Source organism: Herpailurus yagouaroundi, unplaced genomic scaffold, assembly GCF_014898765.1.
Source record: "Herpailurus yagouaroundi ecotype Mexico unplaced genomic scaffold, PumYag 181, whole genome shotgun sequence".
Lineage (NCBI taxonomy): Eukaryota > Metazoa > Chordata > Mammalia > Carnivora > Felidae > Herpailurus > Herpailurus yagouaroundi.
This window is the reverse complement of record NW_024412412.1, coordinates 28,402,101-28,429,324: the sequence shown is the minus strand read 5'-3', so window position 1 is coordinate 28,429,324 and position 27,224 is coordinate 28,402,101. Positions and strand designations below refer to the sequence as shown.

Below are 27,224 nucleotides of genomic sequence, written 5' to 3'. Positions count from 1 at the left end.
TATTAATTGTAAAGTGAAAAAGTAACTTTATAGTGGAGAAATATGGTGGACACTACCTTGAGTGATCAAAGTTAAAATTACCAGTTAACAGGACAAATGGGCATAATGTTCTTCCTGGTGTGATAAATTGAGAAGGACCAACATCATGCATGTGGTGTTCCCACCAAAAATGAGTAACCTGATTCTAATTACAGCAAACCCAGGTTGAGAGACACACTGCAAAACAACTGGCCTACACTCTTCAAAAATATCAAAGTCATGAAATACAAAGCAGAGTTGAGAAGAGTTCTAGGTTTAAGGAAACCAAAGAGACAACACAACTAAATGTAATGTGTGGTTACCGATCGGCTCCTGTATTTAAGCATGAGTGGAATAAATGATGGATTTTGAATATGGGCTATACTGTAAGATAATAGTATTGTAACAAGGTTCAATTCCCTAAATTTAATCACTGGACTATGGGTTATATAAGAAAAATTCCTCGCTTTGAGCAGATAGAAGCTGAAAGATAAGTCATGACATATGTAATTATTCTCACGTGTCTCAGCAATAGTAAAAATAACATATGATACACATACTGAGAGAGAAAGAGGGGATAATGGATTCAAGGATAGATATCCTATTAAAGCAAATCTATCAAAATGTTAATAATTGGTGAATCCAGGTGAATATACATAGAAGTTCATGCATTCTTGAGATATTTCTGAGTTTTGAAACAGCTTTTCAAAATAAAAAAATTCAAGGTGCGCCTGGGTGGCTCAGTTGGTCAAGTGTCCGACTTCAGCTCAGGTCATGATCTCACGGTTCATGAGTTGGAGCCCCACATCGTGCTGTGTGCTGACAGCTCAGAGCCTGGAGCCTGCTTTGGATTCTGTGTCTCCCTCTGTCTCTGCCCCTCCCCTCCTCTCTCTCTCTCTCTCTCTCTCTCTCTCTCTCAAAAATAAATACATTAAAATTTTTTCATTCAAAATAGAAAATTAAAAAAAATAAAACAAAACCTGAATTCATGACAAGTAGAACAAACTTGAAAAGATCTCACAGATTACAGAAAATAGGGACAAAGGAAAAATGATAAACAGGAAGCTAACAAAAATGAAGGACAAAGAACAAAAAAATTTGCATATCTGTTTTCCTGAAGAAGCAGGAAGAACAACTGTTATATTACGTATGCTATAATGAATGCTGTTATAGAAAAAGAAAATTGCTAATTGCAGGAAAGCCAGTCGGCAGGCAAAAGGGTCCATCAATTACCAGGCAAAATTAAGTTTTAAAAGACCAATATTCAAACAATTTGAAAGATGTAAAAATACAGAATTAATTCTGGATAACAGTTTTAACTGTATCAAAAGATATGAAATAAAAGAAACAGCAAAGATGCATGAAAAGTAGTATAAAATGAGATGACTAATGTCAGTTATACCTGTAAAGGGTTTGCACTACTATTTATTTATTTATTTATTGTGCATGAATGATGGAGGGGCAGAAAGAGGAAGAGAAAGAGAATCCTAAGCAGGCTCCATGCTGCCTGCACAGAGCCTGATGCAGGACTCCAATTCACAAAACTGTGAGATCATGACCTGAGCTGAAACCAAGAGTCAGATGCTTAACTGACTGTGCCATCCAGGCACCCCTGTTTTATTTATTTTTAATGCTTTGATACAATTTTAATGTTAGGAATCTATTTTACATATATATTTACACATTTGCCAAAAGACAAATAGACACAAATCCCTGCTTGGGATTCTCTCTCTCCTTCTCTCTCTGCCCCTCCCTTCCTTTCCAAATGAATAAAATAAACTTAAAAAATATGATACTGTTTGTTAACTAACTTAAATTAAAATAAAAACTTAAGCAATCTATCAAAGTAATATCAACATTCTTCACAGAGCTAGAACATACAATCCTAAAATTTGTATGGAACCAGAAAAGACCCTGAATAGCTAAAGCAATCTTGGAAAGAAAACCAAAGCTGGAGGCATCACAATCCCGGACTTCAAGCTGTATTACAAAGCTGTAATCATCAAGACAGTATGGTACTGGCACAGAAACAGACACTCAGGTCAATGGAACAGAAGAGAGAACCCAGAAATGGACCCACAAATATATGGCCAACTAATCTTTGACAAAGCAGGAAAGAGTATCCAATGGAATAAAGATAGTCTCTTCAGCAAATGGTGCTGGGAAAACTGGACAGCGACATGCAGAAAAATGAACCTGGACCACTTTCTTACACCATACACAAAAATAAACTCAAAATGGATGAAAGATAGGAAACCATCAAAAGCCTCGAGGAGAAAGCAGGCAAAAACTTCTTTGACCTCGGCCTCAGCAACTTCTTACTCAACACGTCTCCAGAGGCAAAGGAAACCAAAGCAAAAATGAACTATTGGGACCCCATCAAAATAAAAAATCTTCTGCACAGAGAAGGAAACAATCAGCAAAACTAAAAGGTAACTGATGGAATGGGAGAAGATATATCAGATAAAGGGTTAGTATCCAAAATCTATAAAGAACTTATCAAACTCAACACCCAAAAGACAAATAATCCAGTGAAGAAATGGGCAAAAGACATGAATAGACACTTCTCTAAAGAAGATATCCGTATGGCCAACCGACACATGAAAAAATGCTTCACATCACTCATCATCAGGGAAATACAAATCAAAACCATAATGAGATACCACCTCACACCTGTCAGAATGGCTAACGTGAACAACTCAGGCAACAACAGATGTTGGTGAGGATGTGGAGAAAGAAGAACACTTTTGCACTGCTGGTGGAATGCAAACTGGTGCCAGACACTCTGGAAAACAGTATGGAGGTTCTTCAAAAAATTAAAAATAGAACTACCCTATGACCCAACAATTGCACTACTAGGTATTTATGCAAGGGATACAGATGTGCTGATTTGAAGGGGCACATGCACCCCAGTGTTTATAGCAGTGCTATTGACAAGAGCCAAAGTATGGAAAGAGCCCAAATGTCTATCAACGGATGAATGGGTAAAGAAGATGTGGTATACACACACACACACACACACACCACACACAATGGAATATTACTCAGCAGTTAAAAATAATGAAATGTTGCCATTTGCAACAACGTGGATAGAACTAGTGTGTATTATGCTAAGTGAAATCAGAGAAAGACAAATATCATATGATTTCACTCATATGAAGAATTGAAGATACAAAACAGATGAATATAAGGGAAGGGAAGCAAAAAGAATATAAAAACAGGGAGGGGGATAAAACATAAGAGACTCAAATATAGAGAACAAACAGAGGGTTGCCAGAGGGGTTGTGGGAAGGGGGATGGGCTAAATGGGTAAGGGGTATTAAGGAATCTCTCCTGAAATCTTTGTTGCACTATATGCTTACTTGGATGTAAATTAAAAAAATAAATAAATTATTTAAAAAATGAAAAGAAAAACTTAAAAATATTATAAAGAGATTCATCCTATATTGATAAAAGATCTAATATACATGAAAATATAATCCTCATAAAGCTTTATGTACCAAATAATATAGTTCTACAAATATGAGGAAAAAACAGCCATAAATTTAAGGAGAAATTGATTGAAACATATTTCTCTGGGTGCACGATTCTCTGATTTCTTGGAAAGTTTAAAAGACAAACATTAAGTAGATTAAAAAAATAATTTTGACCGTCTGACTAATGTGAGTAGTAAGACAGATATAATATGTGTATGCTACATTTTATGCACTGTAGAAAATAGCAATAGAAACTTTATTAATATCACACATTTTAGGCTACATAACCCCCCCCCCCCCCAATAAACTCCCCAAAGCAAAATTGCACAGATCACATTTTCTGATTGTATTGTAATTAAAATGGGAAATAAGAATAGAAAAAAACAACATCTAAATCACTTAGAAATTAAAAAGGCTTGGGGCGCCTGGGTGGCTCAGTCGGTTAAGCATCCAACTTCAGCTCAGGTCACGATCTCTCAGTTCATGAGTTCGAGCCCCGCGTCGGGCTCGGGGCTGATGGCTTAGAGCCTGGAGCCTGCTTCCGATTCTGTGTCTCCCTCTCTCTCTGCCCCTCCCCCGTTCATGCTCTGTCTCTCTCTGTCTCAAAAATAAATAAAAAATAAATAAATAAAAAGGCTTTTCCAAAATAACTCTTGTCATGAAGAGGAAATTAAAAATGTAAATACGTATTCTTTAGAAAATAATAATGGAAATACCAAATATAGAAAGCCATAGGGTGAAGCCAATGTATGACCTTAAAGGCAGACTCATAGTCTTAAAAATGTTTTCTTCGGGGCGCCTGGGTGGCGCAGTCGGTTAAGCGTCCGACTTCAGCCAGGTCACCATCTCGCGGTCCGTGAGTTCGAGCCCCGCGTCAGACTCTGGGCTGATGGCTCAGAGCCTGGAGCCTGTTTCCGATTCTGTGTCTCCCTCTCTCTCTGCCCCTCCCCCGTTCATGCTCTGTCTCTCCCAAAAATAAATAAACGTTGAAAAAAAAATGTTTTATTCATATGCAAAAGATGAAAATAAACTAACCAAACTAAGAAGTTAACAGTAAATGAAGTACAGGTGTATCTAAGAAAATGATACGAAATAAAATAGAAATCAATTTTCTAGATAATGGCAAATAAATGGTAGATTTTTTTCTTCAGAATTTCAAAAAGGAAACAAAAATGGGAATACAAGAAATAGAAATTGATGTTGTAGGTTTGGTATCATTATATAGAGTTGCTCACAAGGTAATTCTTCTATTCAGTTTCATCATGGCATTTTACTTTTGACCTTTCTATACAGAGAACAAACTAGTGGTTGCTAGAGGGGAGGGAAGTGGGGGGAGAGGCTAAATAGTTGAAGTTGAATAAGAGGTATAAACTTCTGGTTATAAAATAAATCACAAGAATGAAAAGTATAGCACAGGATATGTAGTCAATAATATTATAATAACTTTGAATGGTGACAGATGGTAACTATGCTTACTGTGGTGAGCATTTCATAATGCATAAAACTGGCAAATCAGTATGTTGTACACTGGAAGCTAATACATGTCAACTATACTTCAACTTTAAAAAATAACACCTATTTTCTTCCCTACTAATGACATATGTCCATTGTAAGAAATTTGGAAGTTACAGAAAAGCACAAAAAAGAAAATAAAAATTACCTGTAATCCTGCAGCACACTTTCTTGGGAAACACTTTTTTTGCTTTTCTGTATACTTTAACCATGTAAGTATGCATCCCTAGAATGAGTTTAGTTTTGCCTATTTTTGACCTGTATATAAATGGCAACACACAATATGTATTATTTTCTGACTGACCTCCTTCCCTTACCATTGTGTATTTCATTCATGTTGTTGCATCTAACTGTAGTTTATTGTTTTCACTGCTGTTAATGAAATGATAGATGCTGCTAATGAAAGGTGGATGAATATGCCACTGTTTGATTTGATAGCTATTTGGGTTGTTTCCAATATTTGGCTATTATGAATAGTGTTGGTATGAAATTCTTACACATGTCCTTGGGTGCAAATTCCTAGGAGTACAATTGCTGGGTACCTTAACTCTTAAGTGTAAAAGGAAGGATAAGGGAGACACCTGGCTGGCTCAGTCAGTAGAGCTTGCAACGCCTGATCTCAGGGTCATGAGTTTGAGCCCCTCCTTGTGTGTAGACATTACTTAAAAAAATAAAAACAAATGTAAGGATAAGGGTCAATGAAGGAGAAAATGAGAAGTAGGTCAATTATGAACTTTTGTTTATTGTCAAAATAGAGTATAAAAAGAGCAATAAAATTTTATTTCACAAATGGAGCAAAACTGGAACTTAAAATAATTTCTTGAAATACCAATGTTTTATAGGCACATAAACATAAAGCAGTTCTTACCACTTTGGGGAGTGTCACACATCTGAGAATCTGATAAAAATACAGAACCTTTTCTCACTAAACTGAAATTAAACATTTTCATTTTCAAATATCTATCTCATGACATGCTACATTCCAGTTTCAAAATACATTTAAAATTTGCCTTAAATTAAGTGGCTATTGGGAAATGAAATGTTGTACCATTTGGGTTCCTTGTCCCAACATCTTTACCCATGAACGTGCAGGATGCTTCAAGCATGGACTGCAAAACTAAATCCAAGTTCCTCTACTGGAGTACCTGCATTCTATGATCTACATAACCCTTGAATCAGGACTGTTAAGAGGCCATGCTACAAAGAGATAATTTAGATCCTCCAAACTTGTGATGTGTTTGCTACCTCCAGGCTCAAGTCCTAGCTAAAGGCAGCCGGCCATTACCTGTGGAACATATATAAAGTCCTTCCAAAAATTTTAAATTATAAGTGAACAAAAATTGTAGCAGAATGGCTGTTTCAGTAGAGCTGAGGATACCTGGAGGCTTACTTAAGCAAGGCCCATTCTGTTCAGTTTATGGAAGAAAACCCAGCTTTCCATCTGAGTTGAAAGGATGCCAGTAGCAAACATATTACATTCACGTAGTCATTCAACACACGTTTGTTGAGAGCCTATCATGTGCAAACGGAGTATGCACTGAGCACACGTTTCACGTTGGGACACCGAACTAGTCTACAAAGTCCACGTCCACCCAGTCCTCCATCCCCTGGCTCTTCAGGCCTTCCCCAACAGGACCTCTTGCTCCACCCAATGCGCACGTGCAGAAGCGACCGCCTCCGCGCACGGACGCCTCCGCGTGCGCACGTGCCTGGGAGCACCGCTTGTTCCTGAAGTTTCTTGGGAAGCAAGTGCCAGGAGTTTTGTTTCGCTGTGAAGATTTTGATTCTGAGGAACTGACTGGACAAAGAAAGCTGCATAAGGTTTGTGGGGAATGTGGTGGCGAGCTTTAGAAGCTGGCAAGGTTCTTGGTGAATTAGGGAAAGCATGTTAATCATCATGAAGTTCAGGGATTCTTAACTTGAGCCCAAAGGTGGGCCTCCGCCGGCCTGGTTACTGGCTAAATATTAGCTTCCCTTGGATGAGCTACTTCCCACGCTCGCGCGTCCTTCGCCCCCGTGCAGAGGTATCCCGACACCACGGAGATTGAGGTACCGGTAACCGGGAGGGGAAACCCTACAGTTTGGACGGATCCCCGACCTCTTGATTCTCAGTTGCCACAAGGTCGAAGGGAGCAGTGCGAATGCTGTGTGCCTCGCACGGGGCCAGGCGCCAGGGTTGGATTAGCCTCCTAGCGGTTTCCCTGGGGGCGGGGCGGGACCGCGGCGGGGCTTCAGGATCCGGGAGGGCGGGGGTGGGGGTTGCCGCCCTCTCCCGCCGCAACTTGGCACCCACGCACAACCCAGCGACTCCCGAGCTTGGAGGCGGGGAACGCCGCCCGGGTGACGGCTGCTCTCGCGAAGTCGCGAGGCGCTGAGCCGCCCGGGCCACCCGGGGCGTCCGCGCGCCGCATCGCGGCGGAGCAGAGCCCGCGCGCTCGGACGATGCCCGCCGGCGCTGGCCGCCCGCTGTCTCGCTGCAGGAGCCCGTGGAGCTCGGGGTGGCGAGGGCGGCTCGGGAGGCGGGCGTGCAGGGTGAGCCCGAGGTGAGCATCCCCCGACGGCAGATCGGGCTGGCGGGCGGGCGGACCTTCGCGCCCGGGGAGGCGGCCGCCGCGTGTCCGAGGCGCTTTGGCCGTTGTAAGGGCTGAGTGGAGGTTTTGCGAGACTGCTTCGCTTTGATCATTCTTGACTTCTTGGTTCAGTTCTTTGAACGTACTGAAACTTTTCGGGTCCCACCCTGGCGTGGGTGCAGAAAAAGCCTCCTGACCTCAGGTAGTTTAGTATGAGCCACTGCCTAAGCCCATTCCTACTCCAGTCTTTTAAGGCAGTTTCCATCGTTTCCGCTCTGGGGTTGAATTTATTTGGAATGCTCGGTTTGGGGTACACGGCCGCCCTGGTGGCTGTGTGGAAAGCAGTTTAGTAAGGATGGTACAGAAAGTGGAAAGGTCGACAGTTCCTGGGCTTTTCCAGTGCACTGGACAGTTCCAGTGCTCCTCAAGTTTTAAAAATTGTGGGCTCCAAGTGCAATGTAAAGCACCCCAACACGTAAGTGTAATGCTTGCCTTTTGGGGTGACATGAGTGTGGGACTATTTCAAAATATAAAGTGGAAGTGACACAAAATTGTAATTTGCTTATTTACGTTTTTGAATTTTTTTTGTCAATTATGTGCCAAGTGTGTATGTGGAGGTACCAATAGAAATGGTACAAGCTTTAAGAAAAGTGTCATTGAATTCACATTTTAGAAAATATATTAGGTAATCTAAAAAGGTTTTAGACTTCATTCAAAATATGTCAGTGTTCACCTTTTGGGATGAGCACTGGGTGTTGTATGGAAACCAATTTGACAATAAATTTCAAAAATTGAAAAAAAAATATGTCAGTGTTCATTGGAAAGGAGGACATTTTAACAGAAGAGGCCAAGGGAACTGGAGGACTGAAATCAGTATTTATAGGTATTTTCAGTGCTTTGTCATTGCTCATTTTCTTGAAAGCTTCTAATTTAAACACACACATAGAAAACTGTCTTTATCTTATTCCCCAGATATTTTAAAATCTGAGTCTAATCATAAAGATGTCAAAATTTTGGAGACCGTGCCTAAATGTCTTGAAAACCTATGCGTATTTTCTTTTTAAAAATTTATTGAAGAATTTGGGGCGCCTGGCTGGTTCAATCAAAAGAGCATCTAACTCTTGATCTCAGGGTCATGAGTGTGAGCCTCACGTTGGGTGTAGAGAGATTACTTCTAATAAATAAATAAATAAAACTTTTAAAAAATTATTGAAGAATTCGTATGACTAGGGGAAAATTGCAATTATCTTTAGAGGTTAGTTGTTAATCAACAGGAAAAATAAGCATAAGTTTTATTTAAATTTTCCGGAAATTTAACACTAGTGATAATTTTAGTGTGTATTTCAGCCTTATTTTATTTTTATAGTTTACTACATTAAAAGGTTTTATCATTTTGCAGTATATACATATGAAATCATTATGTTGCACACCCGAAACTTATGTTATATATCAATTATGTTTACATTTTTAAAATGCTTTCTACAACCAGTAAAATATAATTAGACTACTTTTGTTAATAAAATATATTATAATGGTACTTGTACTCAATTGCAAGTGACTTAAGGATTACTTTTTATCTCAGTACACCAGCTACTAAGGCACTTTTAAGTTATAGAGTTATTTTTTATTATACTTAAACATGATATAGTTTACCTGGATTACAAAATTTTTAAATTAGGGATAACAATCACCGTTTTTACAATACCTGAAGATTAATTTTAGAAAATTGGCAATTCTGATTTTTGGTAAATGTGTTGCTTTGGTCAGCTTTTGCTATGTTCCTATTTTTTATTTATTTGTAAATGTCTTTGCTTTGAAGAAGAATGCTTTAAGGAATATGAAGTGCCTGCTTGTTATCCCATTAGACGTGATGGAATCTGATTAACTGCAAACCCTAAATGTGTTGCAGTTGGGATTAATTTTCCTTTAACCCTTACCTTTTTCCATTCATATTTGTTACGTACTTTTATCAAAAAGGAACTCTTTTTGGTTTAAAAAATATTTCCAGAATACCAGTGTTTTATTCATTGATTTTTTGTGTGTTTATAAGTGATATTCTAGGCTGGTTTGTTTTTACTTTGTGATACTTTCAGTTATATGAAGTTAGTCCAGAGGTAGGCTTAGGTTGTCAAAAAATAACTTTTTAAAAATAGCTCTATTTTACAAGGTGAAGTAAAGATGCATAGTAAGCTGAACAAACTTAAGAGATTTTTGAAAATTTACACAAAAGTAAAAAATATAGTAGAAAAAAATAAAGAAAAATATTTTTAATAAATGAAAACAAAAATGAATTTTTTCTCTTTCTGCTGAATTCTGTGGTTCAGGTTGTGCAGATTGTTGTGTTAATCCTCAGATCAGTTTTCTAAGTGTGCAGGATGGTTTAGTGTTCGTCTGGCTGTATTTCACGGACCCGAGACCCACAAAAAAACTTCCATGCTGTTCCACCATCTTGGCTCCTCCCCCCACACTTAAGAGAATTTTAAACTCATTAATAGAGTAAATTTGATGATTGCTTTAATGAGCAATTTTGCCTGTTTAAGATAGTCTCTGAAGTCTGGTAGCAACTCTATATCCTTGGAATGTATAATCCACATAATGCAAAGCCTTTGTAATTACTGCCCTGTGAAACTAACGATAGTTAGTTGCTCCTGAGAGTCTGTCTTTAATTACCACAGCTGAGACTTTGGCAAAGCTGCAGCTGCTGCTGTCATTAGTATGGCTGTGGATATATGTGAACAATTAAATCCTTATCAGAACATCATTTTCATATTGGATGGCTTTGGTAGTGCTTATTAGACCCTGTATATATAAAGCCATTTTGATTTTTAAGTGTTTCTGACAAGTTTAACCTACTGTAACTCAACTTGAGGATATGGAGGACAATGTCGCAAGAGAGAAAATCACTGACTTGAGTGTCTAGCTTCTCAGGATACAATCTGAAACTGGCGCACACACCTCGAGTTGGGGGGCATACTTACTTTTTGCCAGTGAAGGTAAAACTTAATTTCTTTTTCACTTTTATAAGCATAAGCTTGTTAGCACTGCTGTGTTTATAGGTTGAACAGCAAAACTGCAAAGTGTGTGTGTGAGAGAGAGAAAAGGAGGGGAATGAGTAAATGGCATTTTTGTATATTAAATCAGCAGAAACCATTGTAATCCTCTTGTCTAGAGGTTCTTAATTTAGGACATATGGACTTTGGTAATTACTTGAAGCCCCTGATTGTTTGCAAAAAAAAAATGTGTGGATTGTGATAATTTTTGCTGAGGAAAATATATAGCTTCATCAGACTCTAAAAGATGTGAGCCTCTCTCCCCCCAAAACAAATTTAGCAATAATAAACTTGAAGTAGTTGTACAGGAACATGTTCCCAGTTTATAAAGCGTAATAGCTGGATATTAGCAGAACTGGGATTCAGACCTAGGTTTTGACTGCCAGTCCTTTGCTGCTTTCTTTAGTCTATAGTTATTGCACCTTGTAGTGGCCTCTTTTTTGATAAGCCAGTGTTCTATACTCTATGGCTTACAAGTAAAGCTTTTAGAGGGACATTTCAAGTTCATGTAAGCATTTTAATGACAGGTCTTAGCAGAAACTATGAGCAAAAAATGAAATGAAGGAAGACATGAACAAATATTTCGTAATATCAGTAGATGAAAACATTGCCATAATTTTGTACCATTAGTATAAAAGAACAAATCCTGGGGCACCTGGGTGGTTCAGTCAGTTGAGTGTCCAACTCTTGATTTCTACTCAGGTCATCATCCCAGGGTCATGGTCTGTGCTGAGTGTGGAGCCTCCTTGGGATTCATTCTCTCTCTCTCTCTCTCTCTCTCTCTCTCTCTCTCTCTCTCAAATAAAATAAAAAATAAATAAAAGAACAAATTCAAAAGGGACTAAGCTTTTATAAAAATCAAATTCTTTGCTAGTAGAATTGCATATCATAATGGTGGTCAGGAAAGTCTGTAAGCCCTTTGACCTTGGATTTATGCTTTCTTTTTTTTAAGTTTCCTTAAAAAAAATTTTTAATGTTTATTTATTTTTGAGAGAGAGAGCACAAGCAGGGGAGGGGCAGAGAAGGAAGGAGACACAGAACCCAAAGCAGGCTCCAGGCTCTAAGCTGTCAGCACAGAGCCCGATGTGGGGCTTGAACCCACAAACTGTGAGATCAGGATCTGAGCCACCCAGGTGCACCATTTTAAGTTTCTATTCAAATTTCAGTTAGCTAACACACAGTGCAACACCATTTTCAGGTGTGCAATATAGCGATTCAACACCTCCACACAACACCCCGTGCCCATCAGAGCAAGTGCACCTCCCGAATCCCTATCACCCACTCCACCCCCCACACAACCACCAGTTTCCTCTCCACAGACAAGAGTCTGCCTCTTGGTCTGCTCCCTCTCTCCCCTCTCCCCTTGCTCATTTGTTCTGTCTACTAAATTCTAAATATGAGTGAAACCACATGGCATTCCTCTGTCTCTGACTCACCCTGCCCAGTACAATAGTCTCCAGGTTTATACATCCTTTATACTCTGTGGGGTATATTGTGTATAATGAAATAGTCAAGGAATAAGAAGCAACTTCAAAGAGCAAAAGGGCAAATTTTTAAAGAAAAGTTTCACAAATCCATCTTTCTCTCTCAAAAACCCAGCCTTTTATATTTGCAGTTGTCTTTAAAGCCCGTTTCAATCAATTAAACCTAGTATTTTAGTTTTTCCAAGTTTATTATGTGCCTGCCTATCTGAGATATTTAGCCCATACAAATACATGCACTTTATATATTTTTGTTCTCCTTTTTTTGAAGGATTTTTAAAAGTTTATTTATTTTGAGAGAGAGCACAATTAGGGTAGGGGCAGAGAGAGTTCGAGAGAGAGAATCCCAAGCAGGCTCTGCACAGTCAGTGCAGAGCTGGACATGGGGCTCAATCCCATGAACTGTGAGATCATGACCTGAGCCTAAATTGGGAGTCGGACGCTCAACCGACTGAGCTACCCAGGCACCCCTAGTTTTGTTCTCTCTTAAAGCTAAAAAGAGAATAGGGCTTCACAGGTCAATAAATCATATGAATATTTGAAAAAGAGAGGATGGGGGCGCCTGGGTGGCGCAGTCGGTTGAGTGTCCGACTTCAGCCAGGTCACGATCTTGCGGTCCGTGAGTTCGAGCCCCGCGTCAGGCTCTGGGCTGATGGGTCAGAGCCTGGAGCCTGTTTCCGATTCTGTGTCTCCCTCTCTCTCTGCCCCTCCCCTGTTCATGCTCTGTCTCTCTCTGTCCCCCAAAAAATAAATAAACGTTGAAAAAAAAAGTTAGAAAAAGAGGATGAATGTTAGATGATTAACATTAAACTGTAAGAATTTAAAAATTTTATCTCATTATGTGATCAAACACATACTAATAATAATAACCAACACTGAATAGTGCTTTGTTCTGTAAGTCAGTTGTACATATTGCATATATTAATTTAGTTACTCATACAGCAGGGGAGTATTGATCAACTGAATTAACTTGAGTAGATATTTGTTAATTTTCCTATTTTTAATATATGAAGAAATTGAGGCACAGAGAGATTAGGTAACTGGTCCAAAGTTGCATAGTTAGTAAGGGCAGAACAGGATTTGAAACTAGGTGATCTGGCTTTACCATACTGCCACCAGAACTATTTATCTCTGATCTAAGTCATGAATGAATCAAATAATTTTCCTTTAAAAATAATTTATCTGGGGGCACCTGGCTGGCTCAGTAGGTAGAGCATGAAACTCTTGATCTCAGGGTCATGAGTTCAAGCCCCACACCAGCATGGAGCCCACTTTAAAAAAATTTTTTTTTGCAAAAAACCAACAATTTATCTAAATTACTTATGCTAAATTTTTTAAGGAAAATTATTTGCTGCAGATTTTCTGAGTCTGAAGAGAGCTAATGGCAAATTGGTCTGTTTTGTTCACCTCATATTTGTAGACTATTTAAAAATGGGACTAAAATTTTTAGTCTAACAGAAGACTATCATCAGAAAAGCCAAAAAAAATGATGCAAATTCATTTCCTTGCGTAGGGTGTTCTGGTTAGTTTTCTTCTGGAGACTCGATAATACTGAAATTTTGCCTACAGGTTTATTGGAATTCTCCAGTCTGTCTACTTGGTGTAATCCTCACCAGGTTTATTTTAGTATTTCAGACATGGCTTCTACAGAATTTTTGAGAAGTCTTGTTACTACAGTCAGGTAGACTCTTAAAATGAGTATGATGTTAGAAATAGACAAATTATATTGAAATCCATTCTTGATAGGATAAGGGTGTATATTATTATTGTTGTTAGCTTCTCAAATTTAAACTTAAATATGGAAAAAAATTAATTTTAAAATGAACATCATGCCTTTTCTATCAGAAGGATATATAATTAGATATATTTATTTAAGAATTATAATTGCATATTAGTGTTTTCTGGGTATGACTCCTTTACAGATATACATGATCCAATATTAAATAGTTATCTTTTGGGACACCTGGGTAGCTCAGTCAGTTGAGCGTTGGCTCTTGATTTTGGCTCAGGTCATGATTTCACTATTCATGGGACGGAGCACTGCATCAGGCACTGCACTGACAGTGCAGAACCTGCTTGTGATTCTCTCTCCCCCTCTCTCTCTGCCCCTCACATGCCCACACATGCTCTCTCAAAATAAACCAACATTAAAAAAATTTTTACTTTGGGGCCCTTGGGTGGCTCAGTCAGTTAAGCGTCTGACTTCAGCTCAGGTCATGATCTCACAGTTCATGGGTTCGAGCCCCGCATCAGGCTCTGTGCTGACAGCCTAGAGCCTACTTTAGTTTCTAGGTCTCCCTCTCTCTCTGTCCTTCCCCTGCTTTCTCTCTCTCTCTCCCTCTCTGTCTCTCTCTCTCTCTCTCTCAAAAATAAATAACATTAAAAAAATTTTTTTGCTTTATCTTTCTGGCCTCAACCTTGCATTTTTTTAGGTTTAGCAGACCAGAATAGGTAACTAATAATTGATGGCTGTATTTTCCATACAAGATGTTGAATTTTTTGGACCAACACAGAAAGATAGCTTAATGTTTTAAAATGAAAACAACACCTTGAATAGCAAGAATGATTCAGTACACCATTCATTGACTTTGAAGGGCTATCTGAGGAATACTGTTTTTAACTAGAAAACAATCCAATGCAAGAGGAAAAGTTGACTCATTGTTGGTTCAGTCCTAGTTAGAAATTTATCAAATGATGCTTCATCTATTACCTGTATACCTATATTAATAAAAATGAATTGTGTGGGTTTTTAGGTAAGACCAATTTTAGAGATTACTTTGTTATTGGGGAAAATAACTGATAAGTCTTCTACAAGGATTAAATAAGGAGCTCTTTATTATTATTTTTTCTCTTCCAAGAGTTTCATGTGTTTAACTCCCTTGAAAATTGTATGTCATTATCTTTAGTCATCTGATTATGCCTTTGTATTTCCCTAATATGTTTTTAAAAGTCTCATAGCCGTAATAGATTAGCTACTAATCTCATTCCTGTGCTTTTACAACAATTCCCTAACTCCTTTTGTATGTAATTTTCTTCTGCCACACAGAGAATGCACTCAGTTTGGAGTTCTATTGATTGATCTCTTCATCTTTGACAGCCTGGTAGCACAATACACATCCACATTTTGTACCCTTCGAGCAACACATCTGCTTTCCAGAACTTTGGTTAGGCAATCATCTCTCTGTTTATATCTGCATAGGGAGGAAAGAAGTGGCTTTAGGCTGGCAAGGGGGTAACTTTCCTGCTGTTTCATTTGCTTTTCACTCGTTTTCAATACAGTAACTTAGAGGAAGGCATTCTTTGTATTTATTAATTGGGCTCACTAAGTAGTAACAATCTCTCATTATGTTCATCTATAAATTATAAAACAAGGTTGATATATAGGAGGAGTGTAGGTAATCCAGGTTTTTTTTCCATGTAAAATAGGTTGCAAAGTATCCTTTGCTATTTTAATTCATGGTAGAGTGTTTCTTTTTGGTTAAGCCTGTTAGAATCTGGGCATTTGAGAAGGTTGAAGGAAGAGCTAGGACTGGAGGATTGAGTTAATGAAGAGTTGACTTGTTTTCTCACCTTTCTCTGTGGCCAGGATGACCGTGGCCTCTTTGTGGAACCTGATCTGTTTTTACCAAAGCTCCTGGACTCCAAAGGGAAAGGAAGCAGGGGAGTCCTAACCCTTGGGGGCCCCTTAAGTTTAATTATTCCCCTGATGAAAAGCAGCTGGACTAGGAGTACGCTCTCCCATAGCCTAGACTCTTGGGATAGTCTTTAAAGCATATAAATTACTTTTAACTTTACTCTCATTTGACTGTGTATAATTAAATAGATACAGGATCCTCCTTGGGACTGAAGGGAGAGCCTGCCCCCAAATTTTTAGAAAAATCCGTTCATACACTATAGGACATCAAAACAAAATTAGGACTTCTGAGTCACCACAAAACCATGGAAATGTTTGAATACTGGCTTTTGCTTCTAGTTTAAGAAACCCTCATACTGTAGATTGATTAAGGCAACATAGTCAACTGAATTTGGGTTGTGATAAAATAATTAAACCACATAGTTTAAAAGATAATCCGTCCCTCCTATTCTCTTTGCCCTCAGGGAGACAGACTAAATCTTAGCGATAAATACAAATGAGAAGGCCTTGAGAAATGAACTGGTAATTCTTAGACCTTTCCTTCCTGGAGTGCCCAAATTTAATGATGCCTGATCATCTGGATTGGTGGTTATCAAAATGTGGTCCCAGTACCATCTGCATTACCTGGTCATTTGTTAGGGAAAAAAAAAATTCTGGGGTGCCTCGGTGGCTCAGTCGGTTAAGTGTCCGACTTCAGCTTAGCTCATGATCTCACACTCTGTGAGTTCAAGCCCCGCTTCAGGCTCTGTGCTAACAGCTCAGAGCCTGGAGCCTGCTTCAGATTCTGTGTGTCCCTCTCTCTCTGCCCCACCCCTGCTTGCACGCTCTCTCTGTCTCAAAAATGAATAAATGTCAAAAAGAATTTTTTAAAGAAAAAAAATTCTTGGGCTTCAAGCATAGACATACTGAATTGGAAACTCTAGAGATGTGGGACCCAGTAATCTGTTTTAATAAGCTCTCCAGGTGACTGATATATGTTAAAGTTTGAGAATCACCAACTCTAGATCATCAGGAATGAACCTTGTTTGTTTGTATGTTTGTTTTTTGCTTTGCTAGTCCATTGCTTCAGTGTAAAAATAATTATTACTTATTACTCATTTGGTATTTTGCCTGTGTACACACCTGGAATAGGCATCCTGTGTTAATTACATTGAAGATATCCAAATTAAAATTGTTGGTGGTTTTTAGAGTTCTTTTTACTTCCTTGTCTTTCCTTCTTGCTGGGTACCTGGAACAAGGTAGCTGCTTGATAAATACTTGTTAAATGAATTGATTGTCTACCTCCCTTTCCACCCCAAAAGAGCAAACCCACAGTCTTTTTAAAACTTTCTTTCAGATTCTTCCTTGCCAGGAGCATTAGGCCTGAAAGTGACGTTTCTAATTCAGAACATTTCTTTCTCCTAATAGTGACTCTGGTTGAAAAGAATTGCTTGCTAATACTAAAAATGGAAAAGAAGACGGGGGGGGGGGGGGGGGGAGGGGAAAGAAACCATTCTTATGTAGCTGATTGGATGCTTTCCTCAGAATTACCTACCAGTAGATCTCAAACCTAGCTTACATCAGAATCACCTGGAGAACTTGTCCAATCACAGATTGCCGGGTCTAATTCCTAGATTTTCTGATTCAGAAAGTCTAGGATGAGCCCAGAAGATTTGCGTTGCCAGCAAGTTCCCAGGTAATACTGATGCTGCTGGTCTAGGGACCCCAATTTGAGAATCACTGCCCTTCGTTCACTAAGACCAGAAATACAGGTAATTTCCTGAATGTGAACATTAGTTGCTGGTGCTTGTGTATCTAGGGAACTATAATTGGAATGTATAGTATATAACTGGGTAACAAACTTACTGAACAGTATTTTTTAGAGGTGTCTGTTAAAATCTTTTTCAACACAAAGCTTTTTTCAGACCTCTATAAAAATTGATTGAAAACTCAGCCACCTAAATATCTGAATTTACGAGGAATAGATTCTTTACCCAAATCTTGCCACACTGGTCATTTCTCTGCTTCTTTTCACTTCAAGCTTTGTTGAGAGTTTAGCTAAGCTCCTTCATGGTGTAGCTGCCTCAGCAGTCATTTTGTTTGGCCAGGCAGCCTTTGGTGACCTGAAACTGACCCTAGCTCCCTCATGCAAATGCATGCCCTAGATATTAGCCCTCAGAGTCACAAGTAAATGGAAGTTTCAGCCCTTTTGATCACCTGTCTCTCCTGCCTCCCACTGCCTTTCCCTTACGCTCCCCTTGGTTAAGACCCCTGTGCAGCTTACCAAAACCCTGCTTTTTTGTTTTGAGTTGACCAATCCATCTTAGCCCAGGAACCCCAAAGCACTCTGTTCACAGACCTTAATAAAGGCATGTGCCCAGGTCCTGCCTCTGCGTCTTCACTCTGCCTTCATCTCCTGTGTAGTCCCTTGAGGTGTGTCCAGTACTTCCTCCAGGACCTGTAACAAATTTCTCTTCAGTTCTTCTTGTGGTCTGTTGTTGAGCCTTGGTTCACCATCCACCACCCTGTGCTCCAGTTAATATGTGTCAATTTGACAAATTCATAACAAGCTTACTTAATTTTCTGATATAATTTTATACCCAAACGCGTGTTGCTTGTTCATCTTCTTAAGTTGATCTGTTTCTGTATTTTCTAGCCTTAAATACAAGTTCCTAAAGAATAGAAAGTTGACATTTCATGTGGATTTTTTTTTTAAGTTTATTTATTTTTGAGACAGAGAGAGACAGAGCATGAACAGGGGAGGGGCAGAGAGAGAGGGAGACACAGAATCAGAAGCAGGCTCCAGGCTCTGAGCCATCAGCCCTGAGCCCGACGCGGGGCTCGAACTCACAGACCGCGAGATTGTGACCTGAGCTGAAGTCGGACGCTTAACCCGACTGAGCCACCCAGGCGCCCCCCCATGTGGATTTTTTCCTCACAACTAAACAGCTTTGTTGACCTGACTCTCTGCCATTTGAATTCTTACATAATACATTCTTAGCTTCTCCCGAAACAGATTAAAAATGAGGTGAGATTGAGGTCTTTTCCCTTTTTCTTGGTAAATGGGTAGTTCTAAAGAAGAAAATCTGACATATATCAATGAATTTAGAATTCTCATATTTAATAGAAGCTTTAGTGAATATTTTCAACCATACCCATACAAACATACATTCCTCTGCAGATTAAATTCAGAGTTACTGTACTACATAGGTTCTAGTAGAGAAAAGTCTTGAAGGCAGTTTTTCCTTATTTTTTTAATGTTTATTTATTTATTTTGAGAGCGAGAGAGAGAAAGACAGAGAGCACCCACACAAGCTGGGGAGGGGCAAAGAGAGAGGGAGAGAGAATCCCAAGCAGGCTTCATGCTGTCAGCACAGAGCCCGACGTGGAGCTAGTTCTCATGAACCATGTTATCACGACCTGAGCCAAACCCGAGAGTGGGACGTTAACCAACTGAGCCACCCAGGCATCCCTTAGTTTCTCTTTTAATGAAATGCCTCCCATGAATTTGTGGAAAGGCTTACCGAATCAGTACCTTCTTTATTAAATTTGTAGTTGGTGTTGCTTTTTTAAACTTAAATTTTTTTAATATTTATTTTTGAGAGAGAGAGAGAGACAGTGTGAGCAGGGGCAGGGGAGGGGCAGAGAGAGAGAGGGAGACACAGAATCTGAAGCAGGCTCCAGGCTCCATGCTGTCATCACAGAGCCCAATGTGGGGCTCAAACTCACAAACTGTGAGATTATGAGCTGAGCTGAAGTCGAATGCTCAACCAGCTGAGCCACCCAGGTGCCTTAGGTTGGTGTTGCTTTTTAATTTCAGTGTCCCATAGCCAGTTTTCCCCCTTATTTCAGGGGTTTGCCACGGTTTTGCTATTCCAGAAAGTCTGAAACAGCTCTGCGCAAGGGTTTTTGTGTTTTGTGCTTTCTTAAGCAACTTCTATGATCAAATTAAGAGTATTGGTAACTTTTACATCTTCATACATATTTGTTTTTTATACACCCCAGTTGTCTTAATTTACAAGTTTGCTTTGGATTCTTAAATGTACTGACTTAAAAATTATCCTTTAACTTAGTACAGTTACAGTAGACAAGCAAATGCACTAATCGTTGATTTCCAAATGTACATGTCATCCATCTAATTATTACTAAATATTTCATACCATTATTGATATTCTTATGTGAATGCTGGCTCCAATCGTGGGAATTTGTGAGTGATAGACTATCATCATTAAATTCTCAGAATTTTTAGTTTCCAAATTAGTTGTCATTTTATTTTTATATGTCAGTCTCTTATCCTTATTACCTTGATATTCTGTGACTATACTGACTCTGATTTTTTCTGTGTATTTTTTCCACTTTTATTTCTTTGGGTCCTTTTGGCAATAACACTTCATTAAAGCACTTCACTAAAACATTGGCAAAATAATCAGTAAAGGTTAACATGTTCTTTTGTTTTTACAGAGTTTTAAAATGTGTAGTAATGACGTTTTCTTTTCAAAAGTAGATCTACAATGTCTATTTTATTTTATTTTTTTAAGGTTAATTTATTTATTTGGGGGTTGGGGAGCAGAGAGAGAGGGAGACGGAATCCCAAGCAGGTCCTGTGCTGCCAGCACAGAACCTGACACAGGACTTGAACCTGTGAATTGTGAAATCATGACCTGAGCCGAAGTCGGACACTTAACTGACTAAGCCACCCAGGTGCTCCTACAATGTCTATTTTAAATACTTTTTTTATTTTCTTGAATGCTTAACTTGGAAAATAGAAAAACTCTAGAATTTGGAGTTCAGAATTTTGCTGGATGTATCAGTAATAAAAACATACTTTTTCTTAAAGAATGTGTAGCATTTTGGGGCGCCTGGGTGGCGCAGTCGGTTAAGCGTCCGACTTCAGCCAGGTCACGATCTCGCGGTCCGTGAGTTCGAGCCCTGCGTCAGGCTCTGGACTGATGCTCAGAGCCTGGAGCCTGTTTCCGATTCTGTGTCTCCCTCTCTCTCTGCCCCTCCCCCGTTCATGCTCTGTCTCTCTCTGTCCCAAAAATAAATAAACGTTGAAAAAAAAAAATTAAAAAAAAAAAAAAAAGAATGTGTAGCATTTTAAGGTATGGAATAGCATCATATAGAGATTATTATGTAACCAGTAGTACTATCCTGAAATCAGGGCATAAATTATATTTTAATATTATCCTGAAATCAAAGCATAAGTCTATTATCCTGAAATCAAGACATAAATTTGAAGCTAATTATAAACAGGTCATTAAGATTTGGACATATTTTATAATTGCTTATTGTTTCCATGGTGCATACAATTAGAGTTATGGCTTAAATGTCTCTAGAAAGAAACTTAAAAAATGGTTAGGATAGTTGAGTGGTTTAGAATCCAGATATCAAGATTGGACTTGAAAACCAACTTAGCAATTGGATAACCTTAGGCAAGATTCTTAAATTTTTTGATTCTCCCTGTTCTCATCTGGAAAAAATGGTAATACTGCTAATCAGTGCAGATTAAATGAGATACTGTATATAAAGTACCTAGATGGTGCATAGCATGTACCATAACTGTTTATAGTGACTTAATTAAAATTTTGGTATAAAACTATCAGTGTTTGTGTTTAGTGTTTTTTGCTCTATATGAAAGTCCAAGGACAAGCTCATCTGCTATGTCACAATGTCATTTTCTCTGCTAGATGGCTGCATAAAAGTGGTGAGCTGATTCTGAATAGCAGATGAGAACGTACTAAAGCGAAGAGAAAGACTTAGGAAGAGGAGAGGAGAAAAGAATGCAAGGGTGTAATAGAGAAGGTACTGAGACATGCAGAAAACGGAACCTACCCTCCCCCAAAATGAAACAGGACTAAAAGGAAAGCAGAATTCACGAGGGAAAAAATGGCAGAACAAAAAAGAGTTTATTCGTGACGGAGAATGTGACCGTAATTTTCTTCACCTCTGCCTTTTCTTTTTTTGTAGATACTCCTTTGTCATTTTTCATGTATGGACTGAGTCCTGATCATAACTGTATGATGGTAGATTTCATTGAGGAGTGGTAAGTATTTCAAATAATGGTTTTGTTACTGCTGTTACTTATAATAGTGTATTGATTTTTTAAACTCACTGTCAGTAATCTACTTTATAATTGACTTATAAATAATTTCACAGTAAAAAAGATATGTGAGGAATATGTGTATTTTTCCACACATTGAAATACTAAAGTATCCTTTGCAGGAAATTTTATTGGGTACTTATGAGGATCTGTGATTGGTGCTGGAGATTTAAAAATGGGTAAATTATAGTCCAGTGGAGAACATTGACCCATACAAAATTGACCTTAATTTTTTATTTATTTATTTATTTATATTTTTAGCGTTTATTTATTTTTGAGATAGGGAGAGACAGAGCATGAACCGGGGAGGGTCAGAGAGAGAGGGAGACACAGAATCTGAAACAGGCTCCAAGCTCTGAGCTGTCAGCACAGAGCCTGACGCAGGGCTCGAACTCACGGACCGCGAGATCATGACCTGAGCCGAAGTTGGACGCTTAACCGACTGAGCCACCCAGGCGCCCCAAAATTGACCTTAATTTACCATAAGTATTGAATCTTTGAATAACTAAATTGGAAGGTCAGGCCAATATGCAGATATTGCTTAGAATATTTGTGTTATTTGAGGTTTGGAATTACCTTTGAGCTAGTACTTAAACAGAATAAGACATTTATTTTGTAGCCAGATTGTTTTTGTTTCTCCATTTTTAATCAAAAGTGTTATTGTCACATGTGGTCACCCACATATTAACTGGATGGGTTTTAAATTTTTTTTTTTTAACGTTTATTTATTTTTTTGGGACAGAGAGAGACAGAGCATGAACGGGGGAGGGGCAGAGAGAGAGGGAGATACAGAATCAGAAACAGGCTCCAGGCTCTGAGCCATCAGCCCAGAGCCCGACGCGGGGCTCGAACTCACGGACCGCGAGATCGTGACCTGGCTGAAGTCGGACGCTTAACCAACTGCGCCACCCAGGCGCCCCTAACTGGATGGGTTTTAAATGATACTTGTTTGATTTTGAAAACAAAACATGTCAGAGGATGGAAATTGGGCCAACTGTTGACATTTAAAAAAATAAAAGTGCCATAGTCATACACAGACGTACTCTGAGGAAATAAGTTTTCTAAGTAGTTTAAAAGTAAGGGTATCAAGGCTCTTTAACTTCTGAAACTGCCAAACTTTTATGACATCAGCTTGCATTCACAGTACAGTTTTTTTTTTTTGCACGTACCTGTGTGTGGAACCACAGAGAAAATGTAAATAAATAGAGCTTGGTAGTGGTAGAGAGTGGGATAGGAATAGGAGGAAGCAAAACATTTTACGGTTTACAGCTTTAAGCCTTACTGAAAACAGATGAGAAGAGTAAAGCTTAGAAGCAGGTGTTTAGTGAGTGGCAGAATCAGGACAAGAAATCCATGTCTGCTGACTTCTTGTATAGAGTCCTTTGGTTACTATGTCATAAATACTTCAAAACCATTCTTTTTCAAGTTAATTTCATAAAGACAATTCGGAAGGAAAGTGAAAAGTTGGACTGTTAAGTTGCAGGAGTTTGAGCTCTGTAGCCAGGTTAGCCTCAGCTACTTGTAACTGGGCCTGAGATTTTAAGATATTTTTCTGCCAATGTTTTAACTAGTCACTGTGATCAGTTCCAGACTTTTTTTTGCATTTGGGGAAAAAATTGCTTGTTCAGTCTTAGCAAAGTCTTCAAAACAAACCTGAGAGCTTCTCTTAATTTTTTTGGGTAAATCTCAGGTTTTTATTTGGTAACATTTCATAATCTATTTATTACATTCACCCCCGGGGTAGTAAGATTTTATTCTTCCATAATCATTCAAATTAGTACAGTTTTACTCTAAATGTCCAGGAGTTTAGATATATAGTGCATTCTAATGTATGATGTTTTCTTTTGATACAGCACATCTTTCTAGAGAAGTGGTTGATGTGGGCACTGATTTTCAGAAGCACACAGGTTCTGCTTATCTAACTCTTTAAACCTAAGTAAAACAAGTATCAATGGAGGAGAGTTGTTCTCTTGGGAATTATGTTTGCTTTTTTTTTTTTTTAATCTTCCTTGTTATTTTCTGTAGTGAGTCCAGGTAGCTACTGGAATTACTGTGTAGTTATAAGCCCTTGTCTCTGACTCACAGTAATGCCCTCCAGGGAAATAGGACTCAACAGATGGCTCATCTTTTCCAAAAGGATTTGATAAGCTTCACATGGTGCTTTTCTAAAAGATTCTGGGATTTGGCAATAGCAGAATAAACAAAGATTATCAGAAAAGAAATAAGATGGTCCTAATGTCCATCTTAAATACAATTAAAAGTGTAAGAAAACTACATGAGCTTCCTTTGCTATGCTGTTTCCAGTTTCTGTTAATTTTATATGAAAAATGATCTAGAAGCATCTTTTGTTTAGTAACTTCTGCCTGTTGTGTATAAGACTAGGAGGCAGTTTGGGTTTTTTGGGGTTTTTTTTTTTTAATTTTTTTTTTTTTAACGTGTATTTATTTTTGAGACAGAGAGAGACAGAGCATGAACAGGGGAGGGGCAGAGAGAGAGGGAGACACAGAATCTGAAACAGGCTCCAGGCTCTGAGCTGTCAGCACAGAGCCCGACACGGGGCTCGAACTCACAGACTGTGAGATCATGACCTGAGCCGAAGTCGGACGCTTAGCCGACCAAGCCACCCAGGCGCCCCTTTTGGGGTCTTTTTAAGTTTATTCATTTAAGCAATCTCTGCACCCAGTGTAGGTAGGGCTTGAACTCATGATCCCAAGATCAAGAGCCACATGTTCCATTGACTGAGCCAGCCAGATGCTCCTAAGGGCCAGTTTAAAAAAACAACAACAAAACAACTATTTGTGATTATCCTTGTTCTTCATGTAGCCATTCCCAATATCACTGCCTCCCCCTAAGCCAAACCTCAAGTTAAAGAAGAATTTGAGAGAGAGAGTTTAGGGTAGATTTCTGAGACACTACAAGGATGAAATTGAGCTTTCTTTACTGTGTCTTCACAAAGTGTTGACATGTAAACCTCTGGATAACTTGTAAATTTATCTTATGAGATATGTGTCACAAAAAAATGGCTACATAGATGTTGAATCTGAAATCAGTAAGAATAAACGATCTGATACTCAGCCAGATGCTGTTGCTAAAATTGATAGGCAGAAGTCAACAACATTCTGTAAGTGAAACAAGAGAATTAATAGATTTTACTGGTAGCCGCTAAGGGGTATCCTCTGCCCCTTTAAGGGGTTACAGGCTTCTAGTCCATGAAAAATAATGGATCAGTTAACTTTACCTCTTCGGTCCCCCCGCCCCCCGGCCTTACTAATTCAACAGACATTTATTGGAAATCTGTGTGAAGTTAGGTGTTAACCCTTGAATCATTAGGCTGTATGTTTTTTGCTTTTTGGGGTTTTTTTTGGTATGAGCTTTTTTTCTTACCACAATACAGATCATAATCTTGCTCTTTTATGATCAATTCAACCTCACCTTTTGGGAGATCTTTCAAAATTCCTCCAGTATTCATTTTTCCCTCAGAGTGTTCTGTTTGTTTATGATGGCATCAGAAGGAATTTTTCAAGACCTTCCATTTTTCTGTCACCACCCCATTCCTTTCCATGGGGCTGGATCTTTCTGCCTTTGGTCTCAGTGTAATGTTTCACTCTCACTTGGAAACTCCACATTACCAGAAACAAGTACTAGTCACTGTGTCTGTGTTGCAGACACTGTCTCTACCCTTTTGACTACAATGTCTTTTGTGTTTTTTTTAAATTTTGTAAGTGTATTTATTTATTTTGAGAGAGAGAGAGAGGGTGCGCACACAAGTTGGGGAGGGGGCAGAGAGAAGGAGAGACAGAATTCCAAGGAGGCTCTGCGCCATCAGCACAGAGCCAGATGCAGGGCTCGAACTCACAAACCGTGAGATCATGACCTGAGCCAAGATCAAGAGTCTGATGCCTAACCGACTGTGCCACCCAGGCACCTACAGTCTCTTCTTGACATGGCTCCCATTCCATCTTTACTATTGTGCTGTTTAGTTTTATTATAATCTCTTTCTCTTTAACCAGTGGGGTTTTTTTGTTGTTTATTTTTTTACCAGCTTCTTTACCAGCTGGATTTGTCCTGGTCACTTATTTCATTAATAATTTCCCTAAGGTTCTAGATTTCCTTTCCCCGGAAATGCCTCGCATTTCTAGAGAGTATAATGAATGATTATACTGTACATTCATATCCAACTTGAACTATTGTATTATGTTCTCAATTAGGATCTTTTTTCATTACAAATATTTAATTTATGTTGGCACCATTTAATAAATAAACCATGCCTTTCAAGTACCTACTCATCCACATTAATTTTAAAATCATTTTTATCTAACTGCAAGAAAGAAATCTTACTGAGATTCATAAAGGAATTGCCTTGAATCTGTATCTTTTTTTCTCCTTCATCAGTCTCAGCACAGTTATTGTTCGGGGTTTTTTCGCTGTTACAAAGAGGCAATTTTGGTCTTTTGTTCATTTTCTCTATTATAAATGTATTTTCTTATTTTAATTAAATCAGACTTTTAATAATTAAGAGTGAATTAAAAGTTACGAAATCCGTAAGAGATTCTACTCCCCAGCAGATTGGGAGGAGGCAGATTAGCAGAGCACAGTGGTAGCAGTTATTGAAAAAATAGTTGTCAATGTTAATAGGTCAATGAGTTGAGACTTCACCAAACCAAAATTCATTATCCCTCTGCCTTGTTAGCCTAGAAATTAAAACATGTATGTGTAACTAAGTCTAAAGTTAATCAGTATATTCACCCTTCTGTAGATAATATGGGACCTTAGAACACTTTTTTTTTTTTAAGTAAGCTCTTAGACCCAATGTGGGGCTTGAACTCACAACCCCAGGATCAAGAGTTGCATGCTCTTCAGACTGAGCCAGCCAGGCTCCCCTAGGATCTTAGAATGATTTTAATGCAATCCCTTTGAGATAACATGGTAGAAAAATACAAAAACAGAAAGTAAAAAGGATAGTACCAATAACTCAAAGCATAATTATTATTGAACTTTTGCTGTATTTTTGCCAGGTTTTTTTTTCCCCTGCTGAATTTACTTTATGACCCATGGTATTTTCTTCCAGTAGAAACAGGTCAGTTCCTGCTTAAAGCATCTCAGACTGTCTCTTCATGCATTCTGTTTAGTGAAGAATTGTATGATAACCCAAACCCTGAGTTCAGTGTTACATATTTACATTAAAAAGATGTTATTCACAGTGAGAAATAGGGAGATGCCAAGAACATGTCCTTTCCAGGCACATGTCTAGTGAGAAAGGACTTTTTAAAACTTTCTTCACACTTTAACTATCTAATCCCTGTTTCTTCAATATTTTAACCTCTGAATATTTATTTTATATTCTTTGTAAGCTTAGAGTTACTGTTCTGTTAGCCTTAAATTCTTTTCATATACAAAATATCAC

At 38.5% G+C, this 27,224-nt stretch overlaps 1 protein-coding gene and 1 long non-coding RNA gene across 6 annotated transcripts in view; one reads left to right on the top strand and one right to left on the bottom strand.

Annotated features, from left to right (window-relative positions):
* Nucleotides 1–6,727: 6,727 nt before the first annotated feature.
* Nucleotides 6,728–27,224, top strand: part of TEX15 (testis expressed 15, meiosis and synapsis associated) — a 101,769-nt gene continuing 81,272 nt past the window's right edge. For 4 of the 5 annotated variants that reach the window (XM_040490184.1, XM_040490183.1, XM_040490182.1 and 1 more), the window contains exons 1-2: nucleotides 6,728–6,827; nucleotides 21,688–21,763. The gene's annotated coding sequence lies outside the window, so the exon portion shown is untranslated. Of the gene's footprint in view, nucleotides 6,828–7,664; nucleotides 7,779–21,687; nucleotides 21,764–27,224 lie in introns of those variants that run through there. The other variant, XM_040490181.1, reaches the window with a different exon arrangement.
* LOC121039797 (uncharacterized) lies at nucleotides 14,931–25,302 on the bottom strand. The gene is made up of 4 exons (XR_005794996.1): nucleotides 25,253–25,302; nucleotides 18,080–18,392; nucleotides 16,864–16,969; nucleotides 14,931–15,298 (listed from the first exon to the last, which is right to left on the bottom strand). It is a non-coding gene; the product is annotated as an uncharacterized LOC121039797 (long non-coding RNA).